Source organism: Ranitomeya imitator, chromosome 4 (assembly GCF_032444005.1).
Source record: "Ranitomeya imitator isolate aRanImi1 chromosome 4, aRanImi1.pri, whole genome shotgun sequence".
NCBI classification, from domain to species: domain Eukaryota; kingdom Metazoa; phylum Chordata; class Amphibia; order Anura; family Dendrobatidae; genus Ranitomeya; species Ranitomeya imitator.
Window position 1 is genome coordinate 557,994,295 of NC_091285.1, and position 23,942 is coordinate 558,018,236.

Sequence of the window (23,942 nt, forward strand, 5' to 3'; positions counted from 1 at the left end):
AGTACCCTCCTGGTGTGCTAGCTGTAGAATCTCATCAAGCTCTCTCTTGTATGAGACAAGCGGGTTACTGTCAAGTCTCTTGTAACACTGCCTATTGTGGAGTTGTCTAAAGGCCTCGCGTTCGTACATTATGCAAGGCCAGATCACAACATTTCCCCCCTTATCTGCAGGCTTAATAACCACCTGTTTAAGATTGCGTAATTCTTGGATGGCCCTATTCTCCTGAGAAGTAAGGTTGTAAGATGATCTATCTTCCGGGATCCATTTAAGGTCCCTTTTGACCACTTTAAGAAAAATGTCCACATTAGAACAAATACCTTGAGGGGGGAAATGTTGTGATCGAGGATGCAGATGCGTGGGAAATTTCGTGTCCTCAGATGTAGTCTGTTTGGCAAGCAGTGCCTCCAAATCCACCAAAACCTGTTGTTCTATATCAATAGGGGAAACATTTTTAGATTGGTTAGTGAAGAATTTTTTAAAAGCCAGTTTCCTGGCAAATAGCTCCAAATCCTTCACCATAGTAAAATAGTCAAACCTAGCCGATGGTGCAAAGGTTAAACCTTTCTCCAACACCCGAATTTGTGTGGGAGATAGTGACACATCAGATAAATTAATCACCTGCATATTTACCGCCCTCTCCTGTTCTGCCTCTTGTTGAAGGTGCGTGTGCGCATTGGAGGGAGTGGGCTTACGGGTGTATAGGGAACAGATTCCACCCTGTTGGCCTCTCCAACCCCACCCCTTCTTCCTAAAAAATGCTCTCCACATTGTTCTTCCGATAGAGATGATGTAATTGATGAGGAGCGTGATATCGGTTTTTGATGTATCTTTTTATACTGCCACCTATAGACACGATTGGACGAGTAGTCCTGTAAGTCCTGTTGGAATTTCCAGACTTTAGTGGCTTTTATCTCCTTTTCCCATTTAATGAGGTCTCCCTCCAAATCCTTATCAATCTTAGCACACTCCTCAACTGTCAGTGTGGCTTGTATTTTATTCTTTAAGGTGTCTATCTCACTTTCCACACTTTCTAGTGTCTTACGGTCGGAACCAATTACTAGTTCCAACAATGTGCGTGAACATTTAGTTAACGTTTCCTCCCATTTAGCAGAGAAGGAGGGGTCACTGGCATCCAATGTTGGATAAATTTGGATCCTTAAACCTCTTGGGACAATGTCCTTTTGGAGGTAGTTTTCCAAAGCAACCTTATTCCACCACAATTTCGTATGTTTTTTGAGCAAGTCCTTAATGTTAAGCTTCAAGTCCTTAATATCACAATTCTCAGTATCTGCGTCCACCTTATTACCAAATAATGATCCTAATTGTGGGATCCAATTTTTATCTCGTTTCCTAAAATCCATGTACTCTGTATTAGAGGCATCTGAAACACAGATCAAAAAATAGAAGTATACACTGAAAGAGAACACCTCATATACAAATCAAAACACCCAAGATAGAGAAGGGAAATAGAATCCTCCACATATACGCATATCTACCAATACAGAAACAATCGGAGGTGAGGTTTTCCAATATAAACGTCATTTATTCGTTAAAATAACAATACAAAAATCATTAGATATAAAAATCCACTTGAAAAAGAGTATATGTCAGATGGAAAAAACCATCTGTGTGTAGATGTCGGCAGAGAAAGAGACATAACGGGAACAGGACACCATGGCAAAAATAGACCCAATAAATCACACAGGATACTACATATATATCAAAGCTCTATTCCTAGTGCCCAGGCGATCAATTATAATAAGTACCAATGGATGGCACCAAAAGCGCCTATCAACCCAAGGTACTGCCGTTAGTATTGCACTAAACCCATAAGCCAGTATAACCATAAAAATACATTCTGTGGCCTTAGAGCAGCAAATAGTGTATATTACCTGCGGTCATATTAGCCCAAGTGGGTGTATATTACCTGCGGTCATATTAGCCCAAGTGGGCTAATATGACCGCAGGTAATATACACTATTTTCTGCTCTAAGGCCACAGAATCTATTTTTATGGTTATACTGGCTTATGGGTTTAGTGCAATACTAACGACAGTACTTTGGGTTGATAGGCGCTTTTGGTGCCATCCATTGGTACTTATTATAATTGATCGCCTGGGCACTAGGAATAGAGCTTTGATATATACAGTGGGGCAAAAAAGTATTTAGTCAGTCAGCAATAGTGCAAGTTCCACCACTTAAAAAGATGAGAGGCGTCTATAATTTACATCATAGGTAGACCTCAACTATGGGAGACAAACTGAGAAAAAAAAAATCCAGAAAATCACATTGTCTGTTTTTTTAACAATTTATTTGCATATTATGGTGGAAAATAAGTATTTGGTCAGAAACAAACAATCAAGATTTCTGGCTCTCACAGACCTGTAACTTTTTCTTTAAGAGTCTCCTCTTTCCTCCACTCATTACCTGTAGTAATGGCACCTGTTTAAACTTGTTATCAGTATAAAAAGACACCTGTGCACACCCTCAAACAGTCTGACTCCAAACTCCACTATGGTGAAGACCAAAGAGCTGTCAGAGGACACCAGAAACAAAATTGTAGCCCTGCACCAGGCTGGGAAGACTGAATCTGCAATAGCCAACCAGCTTGGAGTGAAGAAATCAACAGTGGGAGCAATAATTAGAAAATGGAAGACATACAAGACCACTGATAATCTTCCTCGATCTGGGGCTCCACGCAAAATCCCACCCCATGGGGTCAGAATGATCACAAGAACGGTGAGCAAAAATCCCAGAACCACGCGGGGGGACCCAGTGAATGAACTGCAGAGAGCTGGGACCAATGTAACAAGGCCTACCATAAGTAACACACTACGCCACCATGGATTCAGATCCTGCAGTGCCAGACGTATCCCACTGCTTAAGCCAGTACATGTCTGGGCCCGTCTGAAGTTTGCTAGAGAGCATTTGGATGATCCAGAGGAGTTTTGGGAGAATGTCCTATGGTCTGATGAAACCAAACTGGAACTGTTTGGTAGAAACACAACTTGTCGTGTTTGGAGGAAAAAGAATACTGAGTTGCATCCATCAAACACCATACCTACTGTAAAGCATGGTGGTGGAAACATCATGCTTTGGGGCTGTTTCTCTGCAAAGGGGCCAGGACGACTGATCCGGGTACATGAAAGAATGAATGGGGCCATGTATCGTGAGATTTTGAGTGCAAACCTCCTTCCATCAGCAAGGGCATTGAAGATGAAACGTGGCTGGGTCTTTCAACATGACAATGATCCAAAGCACACCGCCAGGGCAACGAAGGAGTGGCTTCGTAAGAAGCATTTCAAGGTCCTGAAGTGGCCTAGCCAGTCTCCAGATCTCAACCCTATAGAAAACCTTTGGAGGGAGTTGAAAGTCCGTGTTGCCAAGCGAAAAGCCAAAAACATCACTGCTCTAGAGGAGATCTGCATGGAGGAATGGGCCAACATACCAACAACAGTGTGTGGCAACCTTGTGAAGACTTACAGAAAACGTTTGACCTCTGTCATTGCCAACAAAGGATATATTACAAAGTATTGAGATGAAATTTTGTTTCTGACCAAATACTTATTTTCCACCATAATATGCAAATAAATTGTTAAAAAAACAGACAATGTGATTTTCTGGATTTTTTTTTCTCAGTTTGTCTCCCATAGTTGAGGTCTACCTATGATGTAAATTACAGACGCCTCTCATCTTTTTAATTGGTGGAACTTGCACTTTGCTGACTGACTAAATACTTTTTTGCCCCACTGTATATGTAGTATTCTGTGTGATTTATTGGGTCTATTTTTGCCATGGTGTCCTGTTCCCGTTATGTCTCTTTCTCTGCCGACATCTACACACAGATGGTTTTTTCCGTCTGACATGTACTCTTTTTCATGTGGATTGTTATATCTAATGATTTTTGTATTTTTATTTTAACGAATAAATGACGTTTATATTGGAAATCCTCACCTCCGATTGTTTCTCTATTGGTAGATTTGTCCAGTATGGTTACTAACTATTTTTCCTCCCTTATCGATGTTCTCCCTCACACATCATTCCCATTTGATTACTGGGCATCCAAAATAGACAACTGGCCTGAATTGGCAGAATATGCATTGCAGGAGTTTGCTTGCCCAGCAGCTAGTGTGCTATCAGAAAGAGTATTCAGTGCTGCTGGTTCAATAATGACCAAAAAAAGGAGTCGTCTGGCTACCCAAAATGTTGATGATCTAACCTTCATTAAAATGAACCACTCATGGATTTCTAATTATTTTGCCCCACCTTTCCCGGCTGACACCTAGCTTTCCTGTAAATAGGTCTTGCTTTTGGACTGGTCTTACTGACTGTTACAATTTCTCCATTTGCGGCTGCTGTATGTCCAGCCTACGCCATTTTTACACCTCCCTAAATGGGCTGACTCCCCCCACGGGGCCGTGGTCACCACTTGGCGCAAGCACCCGTGCGAGTGCCGTTTGGCTGAAGAGGTGGGTGTGCCCACTTTTGGGCGACGGCACTGGCACAGGGTCTCTCATAGTACAATGAAGTGTCTCTGGCAGTGGTGGTGCGCACCCAACGTCAGACACACCGTCGTAACATGAGGGGCCCTGGGCCAGTACCGCCGGCCACGAGAGAGTGTTCCCCCCCCAGCTCAAACAGTGCTCTACCACTTGCAAAATTATCTCTCACTGCTCCACCACTGTTTAGTCTATGCGGTTAAATCCTTCAATGGCACTGCCAAGACCAATTTGTTGACATGTATGATGCTAGTAAAAATATTCAGGGGCCCTGTCCTACATTTACACCAGTTAATACTTTGCGCCAACTACCACTGTCTGCAAGTCAGCAGAGGAGCCCACCCCTGTACCTAGGTATGCCACCTGTTTATTTGTGAAATTTTTTTTTGCCAGACATTAACCTCACTTTATTATTTTGGCCTACTAACTGTCAGACACTCCTTCCAATTGTCCTCCGCTGACCACACCAATGCTGCCTGTGTACCCCTGTAACCTATTTAAACTGCATCAAGCCAACTTTTTTATTTTAGGCCTAGTAAGTCTGTCTGCGGTCCCTCCTGGCTCCTTCCAATTGTCCTCCGCTGACTACACCAATGCTGCCTGTGTACCCCTGGAACCTATTTAAACCTGCATCGAGCCAAATTTTTAATTTTAGGCCTAGTAAATCTGTCTGCGGTCCCTCCTTCCAATTGTCCTCCGTTGACCACACCAATGCTGCCTGTGTACCCCTGTAACCTATTTAAACCTGCATCGAGCCAACTTTTTTATTTTAGGCCTAGTAAGTCTGTCTGCGGTCCCTCCTTCCAATTGTCCTCCACTGACCACACCAATGCTGCCTGCGTACCACTGTAACCTATTTAAAGCTGCATAGAGCCTACTTTTTTATTTTAGGCCTAGTAAGTCTGTCTGCGGTCCCTCCTTCCAATTGTCCTCCACTGACCACACCAATGCTGCCTGTGTACCCCTGTAACCTATTTAAACCTGCATAGAGCCTACGTTTTTATTTTAGGCCTAGTAAGTCTGTCTGCGGTCCCTCCTTCCAATTGTCCTCCGCTGACTACACCAATGCTGCCTGTGTACCCCTGTAACCTATTTAAAGCTGCATAGAGCCTACTTTTTTATTTTAGGCCTAGTAAGTCTGTCTGCGGTCCCTCCTTCCAATTATCCTCCGCTGACCACACCAATGCTGCCCGTGTACCCCTGTAACCTTTTTTAAACTGCATTGAGCCAACTTTTTTGTTTAAGGCCTACTACCTGTGTCTGTCTGCGCCACTCAATACAGCTGTCCTCCTCTTAAAAAAGCTGAGCTTCAATTGTCAGGTTTTCAGCCTATCGGAATTTGAAAACTGCGTTGGGGCTACTAGTGTGTTTCGGGCCTACTAACGGTGTCTGGCGCTCCTTGGTGTTCTCCTGGTTTTTTTGCCTTAGCTTCAATCTTCAGGCTTTCGTCCTATATTTTTAATATTAAACTGCATTTGGCCTACTGGTTTGGTTGGGGCCTACTAACGGTGTCTGCCGCTCCTAGGTGTTCTCCTGGTTTACTTTCCTGAGCTTCTATCTTCAAGCTTTCGTCCTATATTTTTAATATTAAACTGCATTTGGCCTACTAGTTTGGTTGGGGCCTACTAACGGTGTCTGCTGCTCCTAGGTGTTCTCCTGGTTTACTTTCCTGAGCTTCTATCTTCAAGCTTTCGTTCTATATTTTTAATATTACACTGCATTTGGCCTACTAGTTTGGTTGGGGCCTACTAACGGTGTCTACCGTTCCTAGGTGTTCTCCTGGTTTACTTTCCTGAGCTTCAATCTTCAGGCTTTCGGCCCATATTTTAAAATGAAACTGCATTTGAGCTACCAGTTTGGTTGGGGCCTACTAACGTTGTCTGCCACTCCTTGGTGTTCTCCTGGTTTGTTTTCCTGAGCTTCGATCTTCAGGCTTTCGGCCTATATTTACAAATTGTTAACTGCATTTGGCCTACTAGTTTGGTTGGGCCTACTAACTGTGTCTGCCGCTCCTTGCTGTTCTCCTCCACTAAACAAAGCAGTGCCGCCTGTTTACTACTGTTACCAATTTTGAACTGCATTTAGCCTACTTGCTGATTTGGGCCTACTCACTGTGTCAGCCTCTCATTACAGTTGTCCTCCATTGAACAAAGCAATGCCACCTGGTTAGTCCTGCTACCAATTTTGAACTGCATTTAGCCCACTTTATTATTTGGGCCTATATCTGTGTTTCCTCCTCATCCTGCCCATTGCCCAGCCAGTGCTAGATGAGTCTGCTGGTACATTGACCCAGGCCACTACATTCCCCTTGCACGCTACACAGACAGAATCTGACCCTGCTGAAAGTCAGGTTCCCCTTCCCGCATACTATACCACCTTACACAGGGACAAAGAGGAAGGTGCAGATGAAAGTGCAGGTTCCTTCATCAGGTGGGGGGGGGGGCATACTCGTTGGCGACGTCACTGGCACAGGGCCCCTCATAGTACGCAAAAGTGTCGCTGCCGGTGGGAGGCCGTGCAAACACACCGCCGTACCTTGAGGGGCCCTGTGCCAGTGCCAATGCGAACAAGTGGGCCCCCCATGCTTGCTCAGGATCACAGCACTTGCAAAGTTGAAATACTTACCTCTCCCTGCTCCACTGCCGTGACGTAGTCCACGTTTCCTGGGCCCACTAAAAACTTGAACCAGCCCTACCCCCCACAACTTTAGCCAAATGACCCCAAATTTACAATGCCTAACTATTATTATAAGGTAAATTAAGATTGACAAGCTTCAGTAACAAGAATGGATGTTTTTGCCATTAAAATGGGCACTGTAGGTGTTTTCCTGGCCTCCACTCACTGCCGACTATGCTTCCCCATTGACTTGCATAGGGTTTCATGTTTCGGTCGATCCCCGACTTTTCGCGATAATCGGACGATTTCACTCGACTCGACTTTTGAGAAAGTCGGGTTTCGCGAAACCCGACTCGATCCTAAAAAAGTTAAAGTCGCTCAACCCTACACCTCAAGTGTGTCACAGAATTTTATACCTTTGGGCTGTAAAGAAAAAATAATTACATTTTTACCACAAAAAAATTGTTTTAGCCGCTGATTTTACATTTGCACAAGGAGACATGGGTAAAAATGGAACCATAATATTTGTTCCACTATTTCTGCTGAATGTAGAAATACACCATATGTGGCTGTACAGTACTGCTTAGCAATACAGAGAGACACAGGAGGGACAAAGCGCTTTTTGCCTCCTGGGGCGCAGATTTTCCTAGAATAGTTTGCGGACGTGATATACAGAGCCCCTAAATGCTAGAAGAGCAGAATTCCCCCTCAAGTAACCCCATTTTGGAAATTATACCCCTTTGGGAATTTATCTACAGGTGTAGTGACCACTTTTAACTCCATGGGTGTTTTCTACAAACAAGCAAAGTGGATGTTACTGAGTAAAACTGCAAACTGCCATTGTAGTGACCAGTACATTGCAGTGACAAGTACGTTGTGGTGCCCAGCTCATGCTTCTGAAGACAATTAGGAGGTCTGTGATAGCCACAGAAATACCAAACATGTGGATGCTAAGGCTAAGTTCACACTTGGCATTTCTGCGGCGTTTTGACATTTTTTATGCTAATTTTCAGCTACTTTTTACAGTACCAGCAAAACCTATGAGATTTCAGAAATCTCATACACACACATTGTTTTTTTTTTGTCATCAGTATTTTGTGCTTTTCATGTTTTTTTGGACATAGAGTATGTCATTCAGCATTTTTTCAGCTTTTCTCACCCATTAACTTGAATGGGTGGTGAAAAAAATGCTGAAAACACGCACCAAAAACACAAGTATCATGTTTTGCTGCATTTTTTGTGCCAAAACCTGATTCTATGGAATAGGACTTTTTTTTCAACACTAAACTTTATCAGCATGCCCAATAAAAACTTAAAATGCCAAAACCGCAGCAAAAACACATCAAAAACTCTGCGAAAAAAAACAATGAAAACATGATTTTTTTCTGCAGCTCCTTTCCTACTAAGAGATTAGGTATGGCTGTAGAAAAAAAATGCTAAAAAAAAGCCTAATGTGAACTTAATCTAAATATGGTTTAGGCCCACTGTGAGGCTCAGAAGGGAGGGGGGCATTTGGATTTGGGAGCGCAGATTTCTCTGCATTTCTTTTGGAGTGTGAGGAGCCATAGCACTTTTCCAGAGCCTTTGTGCTACCAGTAACATGGAAGCCCCCTATATTTCCATTGACAGGTGACGGACCTGAGTGGGCACTTGCTATTTTTGCGGATTGAGTTGAAGCTTTTATTGGGAACATTATACATAACATTTGGGATCACATTTATCCCGCGCTATACGCTGTGCACTTACTTTGGGGTTTCCATCTAAATCGCCAAGTGACGTGATTCTGATGAAACCCCGAGGATCCATTCTCTACAATGAGGCAGCAGAATTACTCTGGACTCCGTCTGGCTTCTATTCAGTGTCATCCTTCTTTTCAGAAGTGCACAAAACCAGCGGACCGTGCTTTTATGCCCACCTAAAAACACTTTCACAGCCAGATCACAGGTAAGACTGCGTCCATAGTGCCTCCATCTGCCTCGTTATAGGGAATATGATGAGGCTCTCTGTCTCCAAACTCTAAACCCACCGCCTCCAAAGTCTATAATAAAAGTTGCTTGTTTCTTGGGCTTCCTCACCTAATCACACCACTGCACGTCTCTTCTCTTCCTGTGGCATTGGCAACTATAGATTCAACTCTATTGGTGGAAAGCAGAAAACCGACGATTTACGGATTATTAACAAGACTTAATAGCTGTCTGCAAATATCTGAAGGGATATCACAACATAGAGGGATCATCATTATTCTCATTTGCACATGGAAACAAGAGAAGCAATGGAATGGAATGAAACTGAAAGGGAGAAGATACAGATTAAGTATTAGAAAATACATTTTGACAGTTTGGGTGATCAATGAGTGGAACAGGCTGCCACGAGAGGTGGTGAGTAGTATTGAGCGATACCTTCCGATATTTGAAAGTATCGGTATCGGATGGTATCGGCCGATACCGGCAAAATATCGGATCTCGCCGATACCGATACCCGATACCAATGCAAGTCAATGGGACACAAATATCGGAAGGTATCCTGGATGGTTCCCAGGGTCTGAAGGAGAGGAAACTCTCCTTCAGGCCCTGGGATCCATATTAATGTAAAAAATAAAGAATAAAAATAAAAAATATGGCTATACTCGCCCCTCCGACAAACCCTGGCTGTCACCGCTGCAAGCGTCCGCCTCCATTCCTGAGAATGCAGAGAGTTAAGGACCTTCGATGACGTCGCGTTGTCAAGTGACCGCTCACGTGACCGCGACGTCATCGAAGGTCCTTCACTCACTAGATTCTCAGGAATGGAGGCGGACGCTTGCAACGGTGACAGCCAGGGTCATTCGGAGGGGTGAGTATAGCCATATTTTTTATTTTTATTCTTTATTTTTTATATTAATATGGATCCCAGGGCCTGAAGGAGAGTTTCCTCTCCTCCAGACCCTGGGAACCACACGCACCGCACACGTCTATTCCGATTTCCGATATCACAAAAATATCGGAACTCGGTATCGGAATTCCGATACAGCAAGTATCGGCCGGTACCCGATACTTGCAGTATCAGAATGCTCAACACTAGTGGTGAGTTCTTCTTCAATGGAAGTCTTCAAACAGAGGCTGGACAGACATCTGTCTGAGATGGTTTAGTGAATCTTGCATTGAGAAGGTGTTGGACATAATGACCCTTGAAGTCCCTTCCAACTCTAACATTCTATGATTCTCCAAACTGGTTGTCAGTTTAACAGCTGGTTCAGAGAACCAGCTAGATCTCAATGCAGCGCCCCAGGGTCCTGCTCATTGCAGTAATATAATTCTCCTCTAGGGGGGAGTGATGTTACATTTGGGGGCAATAAATAAAATCTCTTTACCAGGTAACACCAACACACAACACATTTCACACTCCAGTCCACCAGGGAGAGCTATGCTCCTATTTATTAGGGCTCTCTTCACAATTAGGTAAAACTGGTGGCCTGGATAGGAAGTTAGTCAGATGCTGGCTGGGGTTCTCCCAGTTAGCTGCTGCCTGAGCTCAGCTCAGGGAGTTGGTCCCTGACAGGGGTGGGATCCTGTCAGATGCCTAGACAGAAGGACACGGAGCTGTGCCTGCCCCACGGGCGGCAGTTCCTAAGAAAGGACACAAACAGAGAACTGTATTGTAGAGAGTGAGAAGTCATAGCAAAAGGAGTGGAAACCAGAAGGAGTTCTGCCCTGCACAGGCTGCCTCCTTCTGAGGCGCAGGATCCAGTAGCCAAACACCTAGGGAGCAACAGTCCTTTATGCCTTGCTCCAGAGACCGGCAGGACAGCTAATTGCAAGTTACTGATCCGCCCTATACCCAGGAGGCACGGTGGCACCCATCAGAGGCCGGGGCATGCTAGAGTCCCTGTAAAAAGCCTCAGGCCACCAGTCATATGGGTTGTCCTATCCATCTGGGGGACAGAAAGAGACATAACATCTAGAACATCTACAACAGTTGTGAGGACCTTATGAGAGGCTCAGCAATAAGGTACTACAACACCCAGGCGGTAGAGGAAGGCTACTGATTTCCACCTGGATAAGGGGATTCTGGATTTGCCTCCAAACCGGCCGGACTCTGCCTGCCCTGTGATCTGTGCTCTGGACTGTGGATGCTGAAGCCTTCTGTCATGATCTGTTCCAGGGTTTATTAGTGTCTGCCCTTTTTTGGACGGATCATATCAAAGGCTAACTTTGCTCTGCCTCATTCTGGGTTCGGGTTTGCTATTTAGCTCCCATGAATCTTGCTGGCAGTGTCAGTTAAAGTTCTGTCTTCGGCTTGTGAACCTGACTCTGGAAACCCTTGGTTTGTCCTGCTGTGAACCCTGACTTGTCTTGTGTCTGTTATCCCCCTCTGTCTGCCCTTTCCCTGCGTTTGTCTGTTCTGATTGATTCTCTGATTCTGATCTCCTGGCTTGGCTATTAACTCTGTCTTGATTTGTCCCTATTGTACCGTATTTTGCTCGCCCTGGTTTACTGATCTCTTGCTACGTCCTGACTATCCTTTCTGTTTTAATCCTTTTTGTACTGACGTGTTATCTTGTGCCCTGACTCAGCTTTTTCTGACTACTCTCTTGCCACTAGGTGGCATCTGTTCAGCTGCTCAGTGTGTGCAGTCTCGCGTCCCTATTAAACTCCCCCTGTTGAAGGTTGCGCTGTATTGCACTGCAGCTTCATGACACCTTCAGTAAAAAGGTAAAGAGACTGCAACCTTGTGTCCTCGTTCTTCACTGCGCCTCACACAATCCACCATTCACCATCTACACAATGGGAAGCCCTGGGGACACACTTCAACTGTGGGAAGGTATACCATCTAGCTGTCATAATATCACCCCTGCGGACCCCTAAGCAGCGTCGGTCACCCTGACCGAATACCACAGGTGGCGTCACGAACATATCCCTTTAAAGACCCTTCCCTTTTACACGGACGTTCCAGGGCCACGGACCGGGTCAGCCACCTTGACATCCCCCCAGAGGCGTAGCTAGAGCTTTTGCCGCCCGGGGCTGTTCCCGAGCTTGGCGCCCCCCCCCCCCCCCCAGCAGGATTAAGACCTCAGATGGAGAAGTTAAATTGATTCGCTGGTGAATGTTACCATCACATGATCGGGACTGCAAAAAAAAAACAAGTTCTGCTTACCTGACCGCGCTCCTGCTCTCTCCACGCAGCTGAAACGTGCACTCGCCGGCGACTGACAATGATGTCAGACGCCGGCGACATGCACACTAGGACTGACGTCAGCTGCCAGCCTCAGATTGGCTGGCGGCTGTTAACTATTGACGTGCGGGCGCGGGCCCGCACGTCAATAGCGTTAAACAGCTGCAGTGCCGGCCGCGGCCCGGTGACCCACCCCCAGGGCCGGCTCCAGGTTTTTGAGGGCCCCGGGCAAAAGAGTCTCAGTGGGTCCCCCCTTTAACACATACCACGATTCATGATGCCCAGATACGGCAGAGAAATCTAGGTATAGTACAATGCCAGATTTCACTTCTAACATGAGTGACAGCTATTGCAAATTCTACAGTGTATATATGCAGGATAGGAGATGTACTGTGCAGTGTATATATACAGGGCAGTGATGGTACTGTGCAGTGTATATATACAGGACAGGAGGAGAGGTACTGTGCAGTGTATATATACAGGGGAGTGATGGTACTGTGCAGTGTATATATACAGGGGAGTGATGGTACTGTGCAGTGTATATATACAGGGGAGTGATGGTACTGTGCAGTGTATATATACAGGACAGGAGGAGTGGTACTGTGCAGTGTATATATACAGGATAGGAGGAGAGGTACTGTGCAGTGTATATATACAGGACAGGAGGAGTGGTACTGTGCAGTGTATATATACAGGATAGGAGGAGAGGTACTGTGCAGTGTATATATACAGGGGAGTGATGGTACTGTGCAGTGTATATATACAGGGCAGTGGTGCTGTGCAGTGTATATATACAGGGGAGAGGTACTGTGCAGTGTATATATACAGGGCAGTGGTACTGTGCAGTGTATATATACAGGAGTGGTACTGTGCAGTGTATACAGGGCAGTGATCCTGTGCAGTGTATATATACAGGGCAGTGGTACTGTGCAGTGTATATATACAGGGCATAGCAAAATGGCTTTTGAACATTAGGAAAATATTTAAGAGACGCTTTGCACAGAATTTGATATAATCAAATAGTGTGAGCCCATCAACCAATCGTCAAGGTGGTCTCATAAAACTGATGGGTCCCTGATCTCCCTGTCCAAATGTGAACACTTACCGAAGGCCAATGTCTGTATGCCTGGGTGAATGTGGACACCTCTGTTCAGCAAAGCCTACATATGGGTTGACCGGGACCAAGTGTGATGAGATGCAATTAAAAACCACATGGTGATGGGAGGAGTGCGCAGTCAGTCAGCTAACATAGAAATGACAGAAAAAAGACTCACACATCCAAACTAGTGTGAATAGGTGCATACCAGGAGCAGCTACCTCCATACATAAATATACAAAAAAGGTTGCACTCTATCGTGCAAAAGCATGTCTAATATGAAATATATGAAATATGAATAGCAAAATGGCTTTTGAACATTAGGAAATATATATTTCATATTAGACATGCTTTATGTTAGCTGACTGACTGACTGCGCACTCCTCCCATCACCATGTGGTTTTTAATTGCATCTCATCACACTTGGTCCCGGTCAACCCATATGTAGGCTTTGCTGAACAGAGGTGTCCACATTCACCCAGGCATACAGACATTGGTAAGTGTTCACATTTGGACAGGGAGATCAGGGACCCATCAGTTTTATGAGACCACCTTGACGATTGGTTGATGGGCTCACACTATTTGATTATATCAAATTCTGTGCAAAGCGTCTCTTAAATATTTTCCTAATGTTCAAAAGCCATTTTGCAATTCATATTTCATATATTTCATATTAGACATGCTTTTGCACGATAGAGTGCATCCTTTTTTGTATATTTATGTATGGAGGTAGCTGCTCCTGGTATGCACCTATTCACACTAGTTTGGATGTGCGAGTCTTTTTTCTGTCATTCATATATATACAGGGCAGTGGTACTGTGCAGTGTATATATGCAGGGGAGTGGTACTGTGCAGTGTATATATACACAGGAGGAGCGGTACTGTGCAGTGTATATATACAGGGGAGTGGTACTGTGCAGTGTATATATACAGGGCAGTGGTACTGTGCGGTGTATATATACAGGGCAGTGGTCCTGTGCAGTGTATATATACAGGGCAGTGGTACTGTGCGGTGTATATATACAGGGGAGTGGTACTGTGCAGTGTATATATACAGGGCAGTGGTACTGTGCGGTGTATATATACAGGGCAGTGGTCCTGTGCAGTGTATATATACAGGGCAGTGGTACGGTGCAGTGTATATATACAGGGCAGTGGTACTGTGCAGTGTATATATACAGGGCAGTGGTACTGTGCGGTGTATATATACAGGGCAGTGGTCCTGTGCAGTGTATATATACAGGGCAGTGGTACTGTGCAGTGTATATATACAGGGGAGTGATGGTACTGTGCAGTGTATATATTTCAGCAGCCGCCCAGGCCCCCAGCACCTGTCCTGTATATATATTATATATACTGTCATGCAGGCTGTACAGATACAGTATATACATGTACAGGACAGGTGCTGGGGGCCTGGGCAGCTGCTGAAGTTTATAATATACAGTATATCAGCTGTGGCCGCCCCAGGTCACCCAGACTGTCAGAATACCTCAGGGCGGCAAGGAGCTCCTCCGGAATCTGCATCTGTCCTGATAAGTTCAGCAGCCAGTGAGGGGTGGGCGGGAGAGCAGAGCAGGAGAACTCTCCGCCCACAAACAATGTCACGCTGGCTGCATTCTTAACCCCGATGTGCCTGCACTGCCTGGCCCTGCACTCACTGAAAAGATGCTTGTGCCAGTACCACTCCTCCTGTCCTCCTAGATGCCCGCCCCCGCATTGTGCCGCCCGCCCCCCCCCCCTAGCCCTTGGGGGCGATCCATTAATCTTGATTTCCATTCCCTGAGAGACACTTCTGATCATCACCTTAGTCAAGATTCTCGTCTTGTCTCAAAGCAGAGGTGGCCCTGACTGAGCCTCTTGTCCATACCAAGTGTAAACCTAGCACCCAAATTAGCATATTTGATTCTACAGACTAGAAGCAGATTAGAACACTAAATATGCAATTTTTCTTGGGGTTATATCCCCCACAAGGCTTTGTGCTTAGGTTATACTGTCAGTTTGGGCTGACAGACTGGCTTTAAGAAATGTAGAAGAAGAGGCTTCCCAACAAGCTGAAAGGTGTAGCTGAAGAGGAAATGCAAATAATATGCTGCAAGCTATATTACAGGAATATAGAACTGCAATAGATGTTAGGCGAGTTGCAAACTTGCATACATTCTAAGAATCCTGTTTCATTTTAAGGTTTGCTTCTGTGAAATCGGTTTAACAGGATCCTTGCATCACCACTGCTTTGGAAATTCTCTGTGTCTCAGTTTGTAGCTTCCTTTGCGCCTCCATTGTCCCCTTTTACTATATTCAACAGTGATTTACTTTCTACAGGGAGAGATAAGTGGCTTGTCAGCAATAAGGATGATCGAGCACTGAAATGCTCGGGTGCTTGTTTCTCAAAATGAGCTATTCCTAACACTCACATTTTCCTTCCAATAACGAATAAAATGGGAGTCAATGAGAAAACCAAAGATTTTTCAGGCAGACCCTACAAAGTGGTCTGGGAGGCAGTGGAAATGTTCAAATGGATGGGAAAAGTGCTGCATGGAAGGAGAACAGCATGAGGAAGACTCCTGGAAGTGTCACACTTTTACTCCACTTTAAGGAGTGACAATTAAAGGGAATCTGTCACCTCAATTTGGCCCTATAAACTGCGGCCACCGCCATTAGGGGCTTATCTACAGCTTTTTGTAATGCTGTAGATAAGCCCCTGATGTAATCTGAAAGTTAAGAAATACAAGTTAGATTATACTCGCCTCTCTGACCTTTCCCGGCGCCTGTGCACTGCAGTAGTTTCTTCTGCCCTCAACAGGGCAGATAAAGTACGCCTACGACAAGAAGCAAACAAGAGGACGACATTGCATGAAGATGGGAGGCGCTGGACCCGGACCTGCGACGCCCATCGAATCGGAACGCACCGCACCGGACTGCCCCTGGGTGAGTGTAATCTAAGGGTACCGTCACACTATAACATTTCGATCGCTACGACGGTACGATTCGTGACGTTCCAGCGATATCGTTACGATATCGCTGTGTCTGACACGCAGCAGCGATCAGGGATCCTGCTGAGAATCGTACGTCGTAGCAGATCGTTTAGAACTTTCTTTCATCGCTGGATCTCCCGCTGTCATCGCTAGATCGGTGTGTGTGACACCGATCTAGCGATCTAGCGATGCGATCCAGCGATGCGTTCGCTTGTAACCAGGGTAAACATCGGGTAACTAAGCGCAGGACCGCGCTTAGTTACCCGATGTTTACCCTGGTTACAAGCGTTAAACTAAAAAAAAACAAACAGCACATACTTACATTCTGGTGTCCGTCAGGTCCCTTGCCGTCTGCTTCCCGCACTGTGACTGCCGGCCGTAAAGTGAAAGCAGAGCACAGCGGCTGTGCTTTCACTTTCACTTTACGGCCGGCAGTCACTGAGTGCGGGAAGCAGACTGCAAGGGACCCGACGGACACCAGAATGTAAGTATGTGCTGTTTGTTTTTTTTTAGTTTAACGCTTGTAACCAGGGTAAACATCGGGTTACTAAGCGCGGTCCTGCGCTTAGTTACCCGATGTTTACCCTGGTTACCCAGGGACCTCGGCATCGTTGGTCGCTGGAGAGCTGTCTGTGTGACAGCTCCCAGCGACCACACTACAATTTACCTACGATCACGGCCAGGTCATATCGCTGGTCGTGATCGTAGGTAAATCGTATAGTGTGACGGTACCCTAACTTGTTTTTCTTATCTTTCAGGTTGCATAGATGGTTTATCTACAGCATTACAGAATGGTGTAGATAAGCCCCTGATGGCAGTGGCAGCAGTTTATAGGGCCAAAATGAGGTGACAGATTCCCTTTAAACATTCCAATCTGACAAGAAATTGCATTTAACAGGAAAAGTAAATTAAATATTGTTTTCTGTATAATGACTGGTATAAAAGGCAAAATTTAAAAAGGAATTTAAAAAATTCAAAGTACCGTAATATAATTTAAGTAAACCAAAATTGATTTTTGTTTTTAAAAAACAGCAAATTTCAGTTTCATTTAGGAAGGAAGCAAGAACTGCCAAAAATAAGGGACTCAGATATGCCCTGTATTAGACCTAAAGGAGGGCCTCATACAGTAGCGTAGTTGCTGGGGGGGCAGAGGGGGCCATCGCCGCGGGCCCTGTCACATGAAGGGGCCCACCGGGAGCCAGGGCCACTTCTGTGACGAGGCAGCACACAGCATAGGAGCAGAGCAGTATAATGTCTGCTCCTATCTACTCTGCGCCTGTCTGACCTGATCATGAAGCTTTTCCCCGGCTGCAGTTTTCTTCACTCTGTGCACGCTGGGATTGGCTCAGGCACGCTGGGTCCTAGTGCCCACAACTTGCATTTCACCTAGACACTTCCTGGTCCTGCCTGCAAACTTTACCAGTAGGGCTACTTTCACACTAGCATCGTACGACGCACGTCGCAATGCGTCGTTTTGCAGAAAAAACGCAGCACATTTTACCTGTGGATTTTGCAAAAACGGTGCAGTAAAATCCGCACATGAATCCGCAATGTGTGCACATAGCCTCATACTCTTACATTGAGCGCTTGTGACATAGCTTCTAACTTCTGACCAGTCAGAAGCTGTGCTCACAAGTTTGAGCCGTGGAACTGCAGCAGTGCCACAAAATAGTGAATATACGCCGGAGGATGAGTAAATGACCATGGCGGGGACTTGCGCTTAAAGCACCACTCCAGCGGTGGAAAAAAAAAAACCCTGCTAGAGAGGTGCTTTAATAATTTAATAATAAGCAATTTATTACTATAAAGTTGATAAAGGCTTGGAATAAATGTCTGCAGTCACTTTATGTTACTGCAAACTGCCAAATCATGACCGGGAGCTGCGGGCCCATCATACTGTGTATAAGGGAGCTGCGGGCCCATCATACTGTGTATAAGGGAGCTGCCGACCCATCATACTGTGTATAAGGGAGCTGCGGGCCCATCATACTGTGTATAAGGGAGCTGCGGGCCATGATACTGTGTATAAGGGAGTTGCGGGCCCATCATACTGTGTATAAGGGAGCTGCGGGCCCATCATACTGTGTATAAGGGTGTTGCGGGCCCATAATACTGTGTATAAGGGAGCTGCGGACCCATCATACTGTGTATAGGGGAGCTGGGGGTCCATCATACTGTGTATGAGGGAGCTGCGGACCCATCATACTGTGTGTAAGGGAGCTGCGGGCCCATCATACTGTGTATAAGGGAGCTGCGGGCCCATCATACTGAGTATAAGGGAGCTGCGGACCCATCATACTGTGTATAAGGGAGCTGTGGGCCCATCATACTCTGTATAAGGGAGCTGCGGGCCCATCATACTCTGTATACGGGAGATGTGGCCCCATCATACATATGTATAAGGGAACTGTGAGGGACATCATACTGTTTGACAGAAGCTGCAGGCCCATCATACTGTTTATAAGGGAGCTGTGGACCCACCATACTGTGTAAAGGGAACTGTCTAGGCATTTTGTGCATACGGCAGCTGTTGGCCCATTACACTGTATATACGGGAGCTCTGGGGGGGCATTATACTTTCTATAGTGGAGCTCTGTCAGCATTATACTGCGTAAAGGGAGCAGTGAGAACATCATACGGTGTATCGGGGAGTTATAGAGTCATCATACTGTGTATAGGAGAGCTGTGGGGGCCTTATACTGTGTATAGGGAAGCTTTGAGCTCACCATACTGTGACAGCTCACAGCGACCACACATCATAATGTCTGTGTCACAGCTCTCCAGCGATCACACAGCGACGCTGCAGCGATCGGCATCGTTGTCTTGATCGCTGCAGTGCCCCTAAATGTGACGGTACCTTTAGTCAACCTAATGTGTCCCAGCCCTTTGTTTTGGAAGTTGATGCATCAGAGGTGGAGGTTGGGGCTGCATTGTCTCAGGGTCCATCTTCTGGCATCCATAAGCCTTGTTTTCTAAAAAATTTTCTTCGACTGAGAGAAATTATGATGTGGGTAATAGGGAGCTTTTGGCAATTAAATTGGCATTTGAAGAATGGCGACATTGGTTGGAAGGGGCTGTCCATCCTATTACTGTTATCACAGACCATAAGAACTATCTTCAATTGGCTAATGTAAGATTTCTCTCACTAAGTGTATTGGGGGACACTCGCTTGGCACGGGATTGACATAGTCAGGCACGATTTTTGAACACAAAACAGTCCATACGGTTTATTAAAGGTCATAAACCGGGTTATGCACAGTTCATATTATACATTCCATAGAACACAACAGGCACCAACTGGTGATATTAACTTGCAGCTTTGTACACTTCATATACGGCTTTGTTTCACGGACACTAAACATGCTGGGCCTCTCACTTCGCCCAGTACCATGGGTGTCCGTACGCCGTACACTTCACCAATGTCCATTGAGCACAACAGGCACCAACATATGACATTACAGGTTTGCAGCAACTAAACACGCTGGTCCTCCCCTGACCGGTTGCCGTGGGTTACCACACAGTTCATTTCACAAGTACCAGCAGTCTGTACAAGTACCTGACGGGAGCTCCTGCTCCACCTGCTGACTCCTTGTCAGTCCTCTGGGAAAGCTGCCTCACGGAAATCACCAACTTGCCTTTGCAGCATATCTTAGTCAGTCCAGACCCACCGAAGGACGGTTGCTTCTCCACATGAACCGCACATGTGACCTGTCCAGGTGCTATTCAGGACCTCGTCCAACACCCCAGGCCACCAGTAAGTCCAAAGCCCACCATGCGCTCTTCAGAACTCCTACTCCCAGGAAATTCAACAAACCCGGCTCACCAGGTCCAAAGCCCCACCATGTGCTATTCAGGACCTCGTCCAACACAGGTGGTTCAGTGTGCTATTCAGGGATCCGGTCCTACTCCCAAGACCTCCCAACACACAGGCTCTCCAGGACCTTCCACTGGAACCACACAGGTCACTCACAGCGACCATACCCAGGAAAACCCATGTGACCCACACCCTGGTCACATTATATACCCTTAACCACTCCCCTGGATGGGAGTGTGGATGTGTGGCTAGTTTGTCCCACCCATCTCACACAACTAGCCTAGTAAGTCTCCCTTACAGCTACACCACACATATACACACTTGAGGGACTACAGGTCCCAGAACAACAACATTGCATCAGACTTACTACGCAGACTCCCTCTGCGACACATATCGGCCATTCACAACACAGCCAGTCACTGTTTCACCACGATTATCGCAATAGATATGCCTCCATGCACATCCCAAAGAGCACTCACAGCGCCCCCTAGCTGTCACAGGGGTCACTGCATCACACTAAACAACTCAACCCTATGCAAGCTAGATGGTCCCTGTTTTTAACTATGTTCAATATTGGGGTCACTTTCCATCCAGGGGACAAAAATGTCAAAGCTGATGTTTGTCCCGGAGCTTCCCTGGTGTTGGTGACCCTGAGGACCCTGTCACGATTTTGCAGAAGGGGGTAGTTATTTCAGCATTGTACTATGAGCTGGAGGGTGAGGTGTTGGAAGTTTAGGGGGACGCCCCGGCCTTCTGCCCTCCTGGAAGGTTATTTGTGCCACCAAATCTGCGGTGCAAAGTAATTGGGGAACATCACAACTCTGAGCTTGCTGGTCGTCCAGGTGGTAAGGCAACCGCGTACCTCCTTTCTCATCATTTTTGGTGGCCGAGGTTGCATCGGGATGTAGTTGAACAAGTAACTGCTTGTAGTATCTGCGCACATTCTAAAGTATGGCATATCCATCTGTCTGGTACCTGTAACATCCCTTGCTGTATCTTTCATTTCTGCCACCCAGGGGGCTTCGTACCCAGAAGGCTGCATACCCTGGTCTGAATCCTTGTTTCTGTACCTTATCCAGTACCTGACCCTGTCTGAACTAAGTCCTATACCTGTGTCCGTTTGTATCCCTGTCTGTAGCCTTTCCTATCCTGCTGTGTGTTTCCTTGTGTTCACTCCTTCTACCTTTTGCTCCTTAACCTGTGGTTCTACTCTTTGCTCCACAACCTGTGGTTCTGTTCCGCAACCTATGGTTCTGTTCTTTGCTCCGCAACCTGCGATTCTGCCCTGCTGCACACCTTGGGGTTCTGCTCTGCTGCGCACTTTGCGGTTCTGCTCTGCTCACTGCAACCTGCGGTTCCGCTCTGCTCACTGCATTCTGCAGCTCTGCTCTTCTTCCGTTTTGCCTCCTGCGGCTCTGCCCTGCTCTCCGCATCATGTGGCTTTGCTCTGCTCCTGCTCCGGTCCCGTGTGTCCTTGACCTTCTAGTCCGAACTGGTTCCTTACAGCTCCTGTCCCTCCAGTCTGAACTGGTTCCTAACAGTTCCTGTCCCTCCAGTCTGAACTGGTTCCTATTTGTTCCCTACTCGTACCTGCCTGTATTACTGCCCTACCCGTTAGATCCCGATTCCTTCAGTGTGTTCCATGCCCGTCTGCCTGCCAAGAGTGTCAGCCGTGCCTGCCCACCTGCCAGAGTGCCAGCCGTGCCCGACTGCTTGCCAGAGTGCCAGTCTTGCCTGCCAGAGTGCCAGCCGTGCCTGCCTGCCAGAGTGCCAGCAATGCCTGCAAGAGTACCAGAAGTGCCTGCCTGCCTGAGTGCTAGCCATGCCCACCTGCCTGCCAGAGTGCCAGCCGTGCTCGCCTGCCTGCCAGAGTGCTAGCCGTGCTCGCGAGAGTACCAGTTGTGCCTGTCCGTACGTGCTCGCACCTGTCACTAGTGTTTCGTCCCTCAGTGGGATCAGCTTCCACGGCCAGACACCGCCCTGGAGTGGTACCTGGTAGCTACCTGCCACACAGCCTGACCTCACCATCAGAGGCTCCAGTGAACACCAAGGTAGATGCTTAGTCATACCCCTTCCAGGGTAGTCTGGTTTGTGGCACAGTGGGGCCACAATCCCCTCGCTCACGCCACCCAGTCAGGGTGCGAGCGTAACAGTCCTCTACTTCCACTACCTATTCCTAGTAGACCATGGACACACTTGTCCATGGATTTTATTAATGATATACCGGTATTTGCAAGCAAGATTGTGATTGTAGACAGGATCAGTAAAATGGTTCATTTTGTCACATTACCGACACTTCCGAATGCCAAGACTCTGGCTCAGGTGTTTATAAATGAGATTGTGAAGCTTCACGGGTTCCCTCCAATGTGGTTTCAGATCGGGGGACCCAGTTTGTTTCCAAGTTCTGGAGGGCGTTCAGTTCTCGACTGGGAATACAGCTGGCTTTTTCCATTGCCTTCCATCCCCAGTCGAATGGACAGTCCGAGCACGTTAACATGGACAGTCCGAGCACGTTGGAGACCTACCTCAGGTGTTTTGTCTCTGAAAACCAGGAGGATTGGGCATCCTATTTACCGCTGGCACAATTTATTACCAATAATCACCGTCAAGAATTTACTGACAGGTCACCGTTCCTTGGTGCATACAGTTACTGTCCACAGTTTGGTGCCTTTAGCGGGGGAGGGGCTTCGGAAGTTCCAGAAGAGAAACGTTTTCTTTGTAGTCCCCCTCAATGTGGTGGGGGGTTCTGAGTAATTTGAAGATTATGGAGGACAGATACAAATGTATGGCTGACAGAAAACACTTGCCAGGTCTGGATCTGAATGCGCATTACTGACTTTGTGTGGTTAGCAAAACAAATATAGTGGAATACAACACAGTCCCCCACATAGTAACCATCAGAGTATAGATGTATATGATATAATGGGACTAAATAAGGACCATACAGGACACAACTGCATTATATATGAAAACCAGAAGAGAAACAACAGTCAGAAAGTCCAATATACAAAATATAAACTTTATTAAGTAAAAACATGTAAAGATGGAAAAAGGTATAAGACAACAGCATGATCACCGTGCACATCCACAGCACGAAAAATGGGACGAGGGACAGCCGCCCTATGTCACAATCCCCATATAGTATATAAATGACCCCGCATAGTATGTATAACGATACAGAGGATAGGCATATACATGTCAGACAGTTCCTGCATATGTAATCAGATGCACTAAGTCACACTAAGTTAAATCATGAGAACCGCTAAATGAACATATACATACCGTATAGAATAGTAGTATGGGATGGGAGGACAAACCACCCCTGTCCCCCCCGACGCGCGTTTCGGCAGATGCCTTTATCAAGGGGTATGTGGATGAACTACTGGATCCCTTTATATATACTCACTAGTATGTGTGGCCAAAGGAATAATGTGCACCTGCGTCATATAATCCAAAGTGCCTAGTTCGCATGATCAGAATCACCTGGGAACGCAGGGGCCCCATGTGACCCAGGTGAACCGACACCGCGATACATAGCTCCAGAAAGACGCTGAATAGTTTCCGACCTAAAGACGCACATACTGACATGCGCATTGTATAACAGCGCCGCTATAATAGAAGAGGCATATTAGAAAATAGACGCCCATACGGACATGCGCTGTGTGTATCAGCGCCGCCATATGAGGGGAGGCATGTTAGAATATACCGCGCAATCATCTTGCCGGAGGTAGACATGCGCATGACGCCCAACACCGGGAAACAAATATACATATAGCGGCCAGTGCCAAAGATACC